We start from the raw sequence: 12,035 nt of genomic DNA on the forward strand, positions 1-12,035 counted from the left end.
AAAGCATCACACGAAAAATAGAGTGAAGTTTAAGTAGACATGCCAAGAAGTTCAAGTTCTTCACGCAGTGCATTTTCGAAGAATTTGTTTCACAATAAAGGTAGAACAAATGATCTCACTATTTTCAAAATCACTGGAAAATGGCTTGGAATTAAAAAAACATTCTATATGAAAAAGTTTCACATTTTTCGTAGCTTTTGAATGGTATATTATTTGCCCCATTCTGAGAAAGTTTGCACAAATTACAACCAAAATAATATTTCAGTCATTTTAAAAATTGACGTAAAATGGTAGGAATTAGGAGAAACATTATATACACAAAAGTTTCGCATTTATCCAAGCTTTCCAACGCCATATCATTTGCTGCATTTCGACAAATAGTTAAAAAATTAACTTGAAAATCCGAACTCGGCCGAACTTTGACCGTTTCCTAAATTACTCTTAAGCCGTTCAAAATTAGAAAATACATTCTTCATGAAAAGGAAGCGCATTTTCATAAGCTTTCCAATGCCATATCAGTTTCCGCAATCGGATTAGCCGTTTAGAAATGGCCTTGAAAATCCGAACTCGGCTGTTCAGTTTGCGGTTTTTGCTCTACTTTTCCAATTAATCTTTAACCATAGGAAATTAGTGAAAACTTTCTACACGTGGAAGGAGCGCGTTTGCAGCAGCTTTCCAACGCCATATTATTTGCATCATTCCGATAAACATTTTAGAAATGGACTCGAATATACGATTCACGTTTTTTGTATGATGAAAAAACGATTTTCGAAACTACTCGTAAACCGTTTACATTTTGTCAAAAATTTAACTTGGGACATGATACTCGTGTCCACAGCTTTCTAACGGTATATCGCAAGCCTCATTTGGGCAATGTTCGCGGAAGTTCAACCTAGCACTAGGGAAGTTCAACTACTACCGCGGAGGCAAGTCAGGTTGTCATGAGAATGTTATTCTGAACCCGTGATCAGAATAGTGTTTACATGTATGTATATATATAGTAGCACTATTCTGTTCTTAGGATCAGAATAACTATTCTGAAAACATCCGCTTCTATAAGGGTCGATGCCATATTCCTGAGAACGGAGCGGGCGAAAAGAAAAACAAACCATACCTTATCCCCGTCGCCCACCTTCCCCACAACCCACCCAAGCCCCCCGGCCAACCCCGCCGCCCACCGCCGGCCGCCACCCACCGCCCACCCCGCGGGGCCACAACATCCTTCCTCGCCACAACCCACCACCTTCCTCCCGCCGCCACACTAGGCTCCCACAATCGCCCCACCTTCTTCTAACCACCGCCATGGAACACCACCTCTGCCCCGATCCACCTTGGTCCTGTGCGCCGCCGTCGGCCGTGGATCCCGGGCGACGCCTCCTGTCTTTGGATCGCGACCGCCGCCGCAGGGGTCCCCGAGTGAAGACGAGCAAGCCGTGGATCCCAGGCACCGTCGCCTACCTCTGATCCCGCCGGCCGCCACCGGGGTCCCTGACTAAAGGTGAGCAACCTCGCTACCCCACCTTCTCACGGAGCCTCCTCCCTTGTGAGGACACACCCATCACCGTGGCACTCAGGCCGTTCACCACGACCAGCTCAGGCCGTTCCACCACAGAGCTCTCGGATGTTCACCGCTTCAGCGCCCAAACTCCAGCCATCCGAGGATCTCCGCCAAAACTCCCCAGCTCGCCGCCCCAGCATCACCTCCTCCGCCCTAAAGAAGCTGCCCAACCTCCCTCCTGCTCACCGCTGTGCGCCCGGCCGCCGGCACGGACAGCACCCAGTCGCCAACACGGACTGCTCCGACTACTTTAGCTCCGGAAAGTTGGCTCCATGGGCTCCGCCTACGCGAGTGTTTATTTTGGAACACTTGCTCAAACCACCATGGAGCAACGAGTTTGTGCAAAGGCCAGCCTTAAACAAGCAGCCAAGTAGCTTAATCGATTTCTTGGCTTGCTAGCAGTACACGCATGTGATACTGTTCATCAATCAAGTTGCTTGCATGTGTGCTAGTTTCAGGCTATTTTTTGCTTTGCTTCAGAGAAGACACCACAACCTCATCCACGAGTTCCAATAGCTCAAGCTTTTAAGAAAATACACTTGACGCAGCTTTATGGTACAATTGTGATATTTTCTGAAGTGATTTTATCACCTCTGTAGCTATGCTATTTTGGCAATGTTTTGTTTTGCATATCAATTAATTTGACATTAGTAAGAAGAAGTTTTCTCTGGTGGCAAGGGGTCATGCAGGCTGTTTTGTTACTGGCAAGGAACCATGCAGGGACCTGTCCATCCACCGAACCGCAACCTCACCTGGTCTGGTCACCTGGCCGTCAACACACGCCGCCGCGACGTGTCATGCCAGCATGCACCACCATGGCCTACTGCTGCTAGGGCCGCACGCCGTAGTCCCTAGCCGGCGCAAAAAATGTTCTGCAAAATAATGCACGGATGAATGAGAGAAGTTCCGTTATAACCGGAGTAGTATTCTTGAGAGCTCAGATAACTAAATGTCCGGGCACTGAAACCTGATGGCCTCAAGCTTGCAAAACGACATTCAGAAGTTCAAGGAGGACCCAAAAACAAATAAAAGAGCATCATGTCCTGGGGTGTGCGTGCTGGGTCTGGTGTTTAGTGTGTGTGTGCGCGCGCGCGCGCGTGAGCTCACTGTGTGGGAGCTTGTGTTTTGTGCTCACGTTCCACCTGCCCGACACAGTTGTGCCACTGCACCTCAACTCAGAGAGGAGCGCCATCTTGGCATGGATGCTAGAGTGCTCCACCAAGGGGGTCAAGGGAAGCTGGAAATTGCCCAAGCTGGCATATGAGATGAAATGGGCCTCTGAATTGACGGAGGTGGCTGAGCGAGAAGAGAGCAATCTCGTCAAAGCCACCACGGTGGAGGAGGAGGCATACATTGCTAGTAGGGTCGCAGAGGCCCGGAGGCTAGAAGCTGCAAGGGCTGCAGGCGCTCCTGAGGGCACCGAGGATGATGATGACGACGAAGAAGAAGATGATGCTGATGAGGAAGAGCTTGCCGAGGAGAGGCAGGAGGAGCTTGGCGTAGGCAAAGTTGCTAGGGCAGAGACTACCAGGAAGCCCGAAGGGGAGGAACCCCAAGTCTTCGAGCTGCCGTGCCACCTCCGAAGCAGGGGTATACAAGAGTCTGCGGGCACTCCCCCGCCCCGATCTGCTCCCGTGGTGAGGAAATCAACCACCAAGACGGGGTGTCAGGAGGCAGTACGCCGGCAACCAGTACGACATGTCAAGCTCAAGCCCCCATCCTCTTAGCAAGAGCTTACAGGGGAGGGTGAGGCTTCCCGTTCGCCAAGCTCGCCACTGCCAGCCATCAAGAGGGCCAGGGAGACTCCCCCACCTCCTCAATATAACATGAACGACCTTCTTGAATCTGTTGAATAGTAATCAAATCTTTATCTTTTTTTATTAATCAAGCTTTGACTTGCTCAACTGTTATCCTGTTCTGACTTTTCTTGTCTTACAAGGATGCAGAACCACTAGTGCAGCGGGTGAAACACGCTAAGACATTGGAGGGGCGAAGCTCCCCGACAGGTGCCAGGTAAGTGACACCAGTGGCCAATGCCACGGTCACCAGCCCCGCGCATGGGGTCGCACCGCCTGCCCCTCCATCTGGTGCTAGCATCGAGGTCCCTTCTCCTGAATCTGACAATGAGTTGGGAGAGGCCCACCAACAGGAGGAGCACCAAGAGACGGATCCTGTCATGTGGTCCCCGTCAACCATCGCCCCAGAGAGTGCCACCCCGACAAGGGCCTCCACCGACAATCCTATTTGCGTCGGTACCACCTCGCTCGTGAGATTAGTTGAAGGTAGTGCACCGACAACACAAGCTTCCTTGGGAGGGAGTGCCCCCCCCCCCCCACACAACAAGTACTGGCAGGTAATCCTCTCATTATTCCACACTTTCCTGGGACTTTTATTTTTCTTGTCTTGAACTTGCAATTTGAACCTTGTTTATTTTTTGATCTGAGCCCCAATTTTCCCCGAAGGAAGTGACACTACTACAGGATACTGCTAATGCGACACTATGATTAGAGACCCTTCGTCGAAACTATGTGCGATGCAATAATCACAAACGGTGGTGTAAAAAACCCGTCAAAAAGGTGCAAAACGTTTGTGATGGAGGATGCATCAAACATGGTTCAGATTTTGGTTGCGTGTGTGATGCAGGGCATACGGTTCAGTTCAATTAACTGTTTGCGATGATGAGGAACAAAAGAAACGGGAAGCCAGATGAAGGTGTGTGCGATATACAACATACGGTTCACTAGGATGAACTGTTTGTGATTAGGAAACACAAAAGAAACGGTCAGCCAGATCAAGGTGTGTGCAATATATGTCATGCGGTTCAATCGGATAAACTGTTTGCTTTGAGCCAAGAGAACAGAAACGGTTCAATATAACAAGATGTGTGTCATACACGGCAAAAATTTCTATAATCAGAAATGTGTGCGAAGACTGATAATAACACACACGATTGCTGCTAATAAGTCATGTGTGTTGTGGGCAAACGCTTGGTGGTATACAATTATGAACGATTGATGAAATCATCACCGACGGGTTCCCCAGTATGCTCTGTGTGCAATGTCATTGCACACAGAACAACAACACATGTACTTATAACTTATAAGGACTTGATTCCATAAAAAGATTGAACATTCAATTACATATGTGGCTAGTACACACATGACCTTTGCACACACTAAAGTACGTTCCAAAATGCCTAGGAAACTCAAATAATGTATTAAAAGGCAAAACAAATTGAATAATTTCATATTTTTAGGACGACGCTACTATAGTTGCATGTTGCCTCTGTAAAATAAATCAAGGCAGGAAGAGACAGCGTATGTCGTTTCACACACATAGGTGACAAGGCCCCTCTCCGAACCATGAGCCTTTTTGAGAGAAGCTCCAGTTTGTAAGAAGTTTGTACCAAAACTTGTCCCAATTTGGATTAATTTTTTACCACAGCATGATGGTGCTATGTCATAATACCATGCCAAGTTTCATTATTTTGAGGCGAGTTTTGGATTTACAGTAATATTAAAACCAGGTTTCTCAATGTTTAATGTCGAGTCGGCACCGCCCTGGATAGGCTTTTTCCTCGTGGGTCCCAAATGAAAAATCCAAATTTGTCACTACCATGCAACTTTTCTTATTAAAAATTACAGACCATTTGGTGTGCTAGCTGAAAATAAGTTTGTGGGTGCTGGTGGGCGCTAAGAACTTGCGGTTCTGTAATGAACAAAGATCTCAAGGATCCCGCGAGAGTGAGGATCTTTCCCTATGTTGTGAATGCTTATAATATTTATGTCATAATTAAAGAAATGGCAAGCCATTGGCCCAGTATGAAAGAAAATGTGGGTCAAACCCTAGTTGAAAAGGGCAACAATGTCTAACTCCAGCTTACAAAGGGTACAAAAGCACAAGGATTAATTGTTCATCAGGTTTACACATAACCCAGGTTGAATAGGACAAAGAAATCTAACTCAACCAAAGTTTTCGACAGTTACAATCAAATGGACCAGTCTAATCCATAAAATCAAGATCCCAATACAATAATTCTACTGCTCCATGATGATCACAAGCTGTTGTAAATAGAAGCCGAACACGATCAGAAGCCCTTAGGTCCACCTGAAACTTTTTTTTATGCTCTTCAACACTTGCAGTTGTGAGTAATTTCTTGTTGAAAAACTTAATCCTCACAGACAATAGTGCCCTCACATTCAACATGAAGAATCTAACAAAGCTAGTGTTTGCATTGTTGGATGATATCATTCTAGCGTTACTGTCTTCAAATGAATGTCATGAGATCTGAGAAAATCCCCGTGCTTCATCAATCATCGATTGGTTATACCTTTTTCTCCATGTGTTGTTGCCTAAATAGAGATGAAGATTAAAATAGTTAATGTCTAAAAAAGATTATGTTGAAAGAGTGATAGTTGAATGATTAATTATAGTACATTATATATGGGCTTTCAATGTGCGTGAAATCGTCACCTTTATATACAAATTATCCAAACATGGAAAGCATTGCAGCAAGGCAATAATGATGTTGAGATCAAAACACCACATACTGATATATAGGGTCTTGACAGAATCCACCAACACTGATAGGATGGACAAGCACTTCATTGAGCATAGAACATAATATTAGCATGGAAAGTGTACTCCAAGAAGATACTTAACTTATGCGCACAAATGAAAAATGCAAATTAAAAAAGTGTACGTGAATAATATACAATACCTTAGTAGGTGTGGAGGCAAACACCATCTCAAACCATTTAAACGGATCACAAATTGCACCCAAGGTCTCCAGTTTAGGCGCAGAGACCACATTTATTTGCTTAGGTTTATAACAACAATCAAGGACCAACCTTTGAAGTGAAGGGGCATCTTCAATGATGAGCTCCTGTCCTCAAAACTAATTCTAATGCTTACAAGGTGAGGCGACTTAATTTTGAGACAACGAGTATCGATTCCTGCTCAAAAAACAAGCACCAAACGCTCCAGTGCGGGGCAGCTGGAGTGGATGATGTTGTGTGGTGAGGCCCCTGACAGATGAACCAACACAAGTGCAAGTTTTTTCAGCAGTGGAAGTCGAAGCACTTGTACCAAATTGTCTACTAGATGGCACCGGGTCAAGGTGGCGGTGCAGTGAGAGGAGGAAAACCATGAGATGGGCATCGGTGGTGAGGGCACAGATGCAGCTATTGGTGGTAACCTCTCGCTGTAGTAATGGTAGAACTCAAGCTCCTGGAGTTTATCAAATTGATGGGATGTCAGCCACGCGGCAACCGTGTAGGGTATGTCCAGCAGGTAGCATGCCGGGAAGTAGATGCGTTGAACGGAGCCCCCGTGGGAGGAGATGATGGCTCCAAGGAGTTCAGAATCATCATCGACAGATAGCTGACGACAGTCAAGATTAAGAGGCGTGGTGTGCCACAGAGTGCGCCACCGAGATGCGAGGACTTGTATGCGGTAGCCATCCTTGGTGGGGAGAAGGGAGATGATCCCACCAAGGATGTCGTCCGTGGGAGATTCTACTGGTTCCTCAGGTCCAGGGGGCGCTTCTGGCCGCACAGCCAGGTCCAAGATCTACATCTGGCGGTGGCGCTAGACGGAGCCTCATCTGTGTGCATACCAATCTAAAAGGAAAAAGTGGCATAACATGTAGGAAATTCGAAATCAATTCTCAAGATCAGGAAGAAAAAAGGCACAAACATATATGTAGGTGACTGGCCGGTTTTTCCGTCGGAGTCGCAGTTATTGCCGGAGTTGCTGTTGACCTCCGGCTCCGGCTGGGGGGGGGGTCACGACGGCGCCAACGAATTCAAGGTCGTGCTGCTGCCCACGCGAGACCTCGTCGGCGGCGACGGAAACCTCTATGGCCAGCTTGACGCGTTGTGCGGGTGCTTCACCAGCCCCGGCGTCGCCACTCGCTCCGATGGTGCGCTTCGGCGACATCTTCATACACTCCGGAGTCCAGACGTAGGTGACCACTATGGACAGGGGGTGCGGCCGCCTATTATGGCTGGCGGCTCGGGTGCGCAATTAATATGGACCAGTGGGAGCAAGGCAGGCTGCAGTCAAAAGTTGTCTCGCCTCCTGGTGAGCCTGCGCGGCGGACGTCTGCCATTCCTACCATCATTTCACACAGCTACTCGAACGCCTCCTCGTCAATACACACACCTGCACGCACGCTTCCCGGTATGCCTGCCGGCGGACTACTCTTATGCGTCCTGTCAACTGACGCTCCTCACACGGCACACGGGATGTGTGGCAGCACATATATATTTTGGTTTATTTTCTGCCGCTTTACTGCTTCACTAAACCGTTTGCGTTGAAGAGATGCACAAATCTTGCGTTGAACATCTCGCACGCTTCCCGGTGAACCTGCACACCGACGAGTTTTGGATTAACTCGAATTTGAAAACTAGGCATCTCAATATTTTGCCGGCAATCAACAGTGCCCCGGTGTTTGAACTTTATTCCCATTTCTCGCATGGGACCTAAGCATGCACCCAAGGACACATATTTGATTTTCAACCAATTTATATGCATTGGAGCATGTGCATGTAGTTCAAATTTGAACTATGCACATAAAATGCATTGAAAACTCAGCTAATGCATAAAAATGTCCAAACGAACCCTGAAAAATCACAAATATTTACACAACACTCCTGTAGTTCTATGTTGACACGAGAAAAAAAATTGAAAGCAATAAGAGGCAATGGATATCGTTTCGTCCCCAAAGGTGGGATGTTCCCTACTGAAAACCATCATGGTTGTTGTGAGAAGCTCCGGTTTGTGAGAAGCATATACCCAAACCTGCCCCAAATGGGACAAAATTTGTACCACGGCATGTTGATGCCGCTCCATGATAGCATGCCAAGTTTCATGAATTTCAGACGAGTTTTGGATTTACTAGAATTTAAAAACCAGGCATCTCAATGATTTGCCGGCAATCAACGATGCCCCGGTGTTTGAAATTGATTCCCATTTCTTGAATGGGACCTAAGCATGCACCCAAGGACACAAATTTGATTGTTTAACCAATTTATATGCAATGGAGCATGTGCATGTAGTTCCAATTTGAATTATGCACATAAAATGCATTGAAAACTCAGTTAATGCATAAAATGTCCAAACGAACCCCGAAAAATCACAAAAATTCACACAACACTCCTGTTGTTCTATGTTGACATGAGAAAAAAAACTTGAAAACAATAAGCGGCAATGGATATCATTTTGTCCCCAAAGGTGGGACGTTCACTACCGAAAACCATCATGCTTGTTGTGAGAAGCTCCGGTTTCTGAGAAGCATATACCCAAAACTGCCCCAAATGGGACAAAATTTGTACCATGGCATGTTGATGCCGCTCCATGATAGCATGCGAAGTTTCATGAATTTCAGACGAGTTTTGGATTTACTAGAATTTTAAAACCAGGCATCTCAATGTTTTGCCGGCAATCAACGGTGCCATGGTGTTTGAAATTCATTCCCATTTCTTGCATGGGACCTAAGCATACACCCAAGGACAAAGATTTGATTTTTCAATGAATTTATATGCACTGGAGCCTGTGCATGTAGTTGAAATTTGAATTATGCACATAAATGCATTGAAAACTCACTTAATGCATAAAAATGTCCAAACGAACCCTGAATAATTCCAATTCTTTTATGATCATTGCTGATAAAAGGTCCAGCAATTCAAACACCGTCCATGGGAGCTGTGACCCCATTATGTAATTCAAATCAAGACATAAAATCAAGTAGATCCCACACAGTTTATTATAACCAACCGTGTGAGATGCAGCAGAAAATATCTTTGGACCTTGTCTGAATAAGGGACCGTGTCTGATGACACTTTGCGCGCCAGTTTTTGTCTAAAGCGATTCCAAATTTTTGGCTTCCGCGGAAATATCTACCTCCCCGCCCCTCCCCCTTAGCAAAAGCCACATTTCCCCTCTTTCCGCCTTCCTTTCCAAGTTGAAACCTTCACTCCTTCCTTGAAGTGCCGCCACCTCCTCGCCGACGACCCTCCTTCACGCTGCTCGGCCTCGCCTATCCAGGTAGGTAATCCACACCCGACCCCCATCCTCCTCCTCCTTCCACATCCCACATGCCCCGACCGCTGGCGCGAGTGCGACACCTTCCACCCAAATCACCGACCCATCCAACAAATAAGCGCCAGCCTAAGCCATGGTGCACGTAGTATAGCCAGGACCTCAAGGAGCATTTGGCAGCGGAGAAGAAAATTGTGGCCGCACGCGAGGATGAGGTCGCGATGGCTGCCATTCGTGCCGGCCCACAGATCTTGGAGGAGCACCTCGCCGTCGAGGCCACCATTGACGCCTCGCGCGTCGACACTGTGACGCGGTTGGCTGCTTTAAACGATAGTTCATGGCGTTTTCTTGAGGCCACCATTGGTGCCTTCGGCGAAGTCTATGAGGTGTTTTCTCAGCGTGCATGTGCTTACCTCATCTCGAGAGCCAGCAGGTTGGTGCCCGGAGCGGCTCAGGCAACTCACCACTACAATGAGGGCACCGACGATGTGGAGGCCTCGCCCTCTTCCATGTCCAAGGAGCCAATCGTCATCGATATCTCCGACAATGAGGAGTAGCTTGTCTTATTAGCTCACTATAAGGACCCATGTTCAGTTTGCTAGCTACTGCCTTTCCTTAACAAATTCTAGTGAATTGTGCTATCTACTTTTACCATGCAATCTTCTGCTATAGTGTATATGTTCTATATGTCGTGCAATGTGGTGTTCAATTAACTGCTCGGTTCAATTCTGCAAATGTGATGTTCAATTCTTCAGGGTGCAATATTTCCAAGTTGTTAAGCATGCTTGGTTTGGTTAACTATCTGGTATTCTATTAGGAGTATGTTATATTGTTCAATTGGTGTTTGGTTAACTGCTTGGTTCATTTGTTGTGGAGTTTAGTTAACTGCTTGTTCAATTCTGCAATGCGATGTTCAATTGTTGTGGCTGCATTCTGTTATTGTATACCATGTGAGGAATGAATCGAATTTGGCTGTACTAAATACATGAGAAACAAATACAATTGCTATATTTCCAAGTTGTTAAGCATGCTTGGTTTGGTTAACTGTCTGATCTTCTATCAGGAGTATGTTACATTGTGCATCAGGAGTATGTTATATTGTGCAATGTGGTTCTCAGTTAACGTTTGGTTCATTTGTTGTGGTGTTTAGTTAACTGCTTGGTTCAATTTCGCAATGCGATGTTCAATTGATGTGGCTGCATTTTGTTATTGTATACCATGTGAGGAATAAATCGAATTTGGCTGCACTTAATACATGAGAAACATATACAAGTGTTATATTTCCTAGTTCTTAATCATGCTTGGTTTGGATAAATGGGTTTTCCATGTGGCTTGAATTAATTTGATGAATCAACAATGTGCTTATTTAACATCAACATATTTTACTGATAGCATGCGAACCCTCACTTAACCTGATGACTAACTACCTTATATGCGTTGCAGGGAAACAATGAGAAGCACTGAGGTTTACAAGATGGTACTAACTATTATACCTTGCCTTTTTGTATTCCTTTGCCAAATTTCCAATCTAGAGAAGATATTTATGCACATCCTTGTTTTCAGGCGTCACTGATGATTACCTCTCAAACCACCTCTGTGGTCAGGAGGCGAGGAAAGTTTTCAAACAACACCCACGGTTCAATACTGAAGTGTTCCTGAAGAGGTCGGAGGATGGACGGTCAATCATCCACAAGCACAGGCCTAAAGTTGCAAAGACCTTCAACATAAATGAAGGCTGGATATTCGCCTTCCGCTTCAGCAGTTTTCCAGATGAGATGCATCTCTCTATGTACCGTCTATGATGATAATTTCGAAAGGTTCCAGATGTTGCATGTGAAACTTGTTGCTGGTGCAGTTGTGTAATGCAGTAGCTGAGTGCTGAAGCTATATCATGTTGTACTCTGATGTATTTCAATTATCAAATCCTGCTTCCTTAATATGGAAATGGAATATATTATGTGCTTAATATGAATGACAATTAGATTAGTAAATGGGTTATTAATAATAGGGAAATTAGCCTGCTAATTGGGTTTTCCTATTGCGAACGGTTAATGAGAAACCACCGTGGGCTATGACCTCACGCAACGCACACAGTTTCTAGGAATAAACCATGTTGGATCAATGAACAATCACACACGACATTCTCTTCAAAACTGTTTGCGTTATGCCACCTTGCGCAAACGTTTTCCTTGTAGTGACTGTGTGGGATGTATATAAGAACAGAAACATTTATTGGTGACTGGCTGTGTGGGATGTACTTACGACTGGAAATGATTTTGCCTGTACAATTGTATTTTTAGCACTACTGTACATATTTGTGTATTTGAGTGCTCGCCGGTCGCACACAACCTCATTTTGCCGAGCGTGTGTGCCAGGAGGGCATATCCCCAACGGTTTTTGGGTCGTGTGGGAAGGACGCCCTGTCGCCCACACT

The 12,035-nt window shown here is 45.7% G+C and overlaps 1 non-coding gene across 1 annotated transcript; it reads left to right on the plus strand.

The window, feature by feature from the left end:
- Positions 1-847: 847 nt before the first annotated feature.
- On the plus strand, positions 848-10,319 carry LOC125551309 (uncharacterized). Its single transcript, XR_007302407.2, has 2 exons — positions 848-1,498; positions 3,505-10,319. It is a non-coding gene; the product is annotated as an uncharacterized LOC125551309 (transcript).
- Positions 10,320-12,035: the final 1,716 nt, after the last annotated feature.

The sequence above is a fragment of the Triticum urartu genome, chromosome 4A, assembly GCF_056163025.1.
Source record: "Triticum urartu cultivar PI428250 chromosome 4A, HENAU_Tu73, whole genome shotgun sequence".
Lineage (NCBI taxonomy): Eukaryota > Viridiplantae > Streptophyta > Magnoliopsida > Poales > Poaceae > Triticum > Triticum urartu.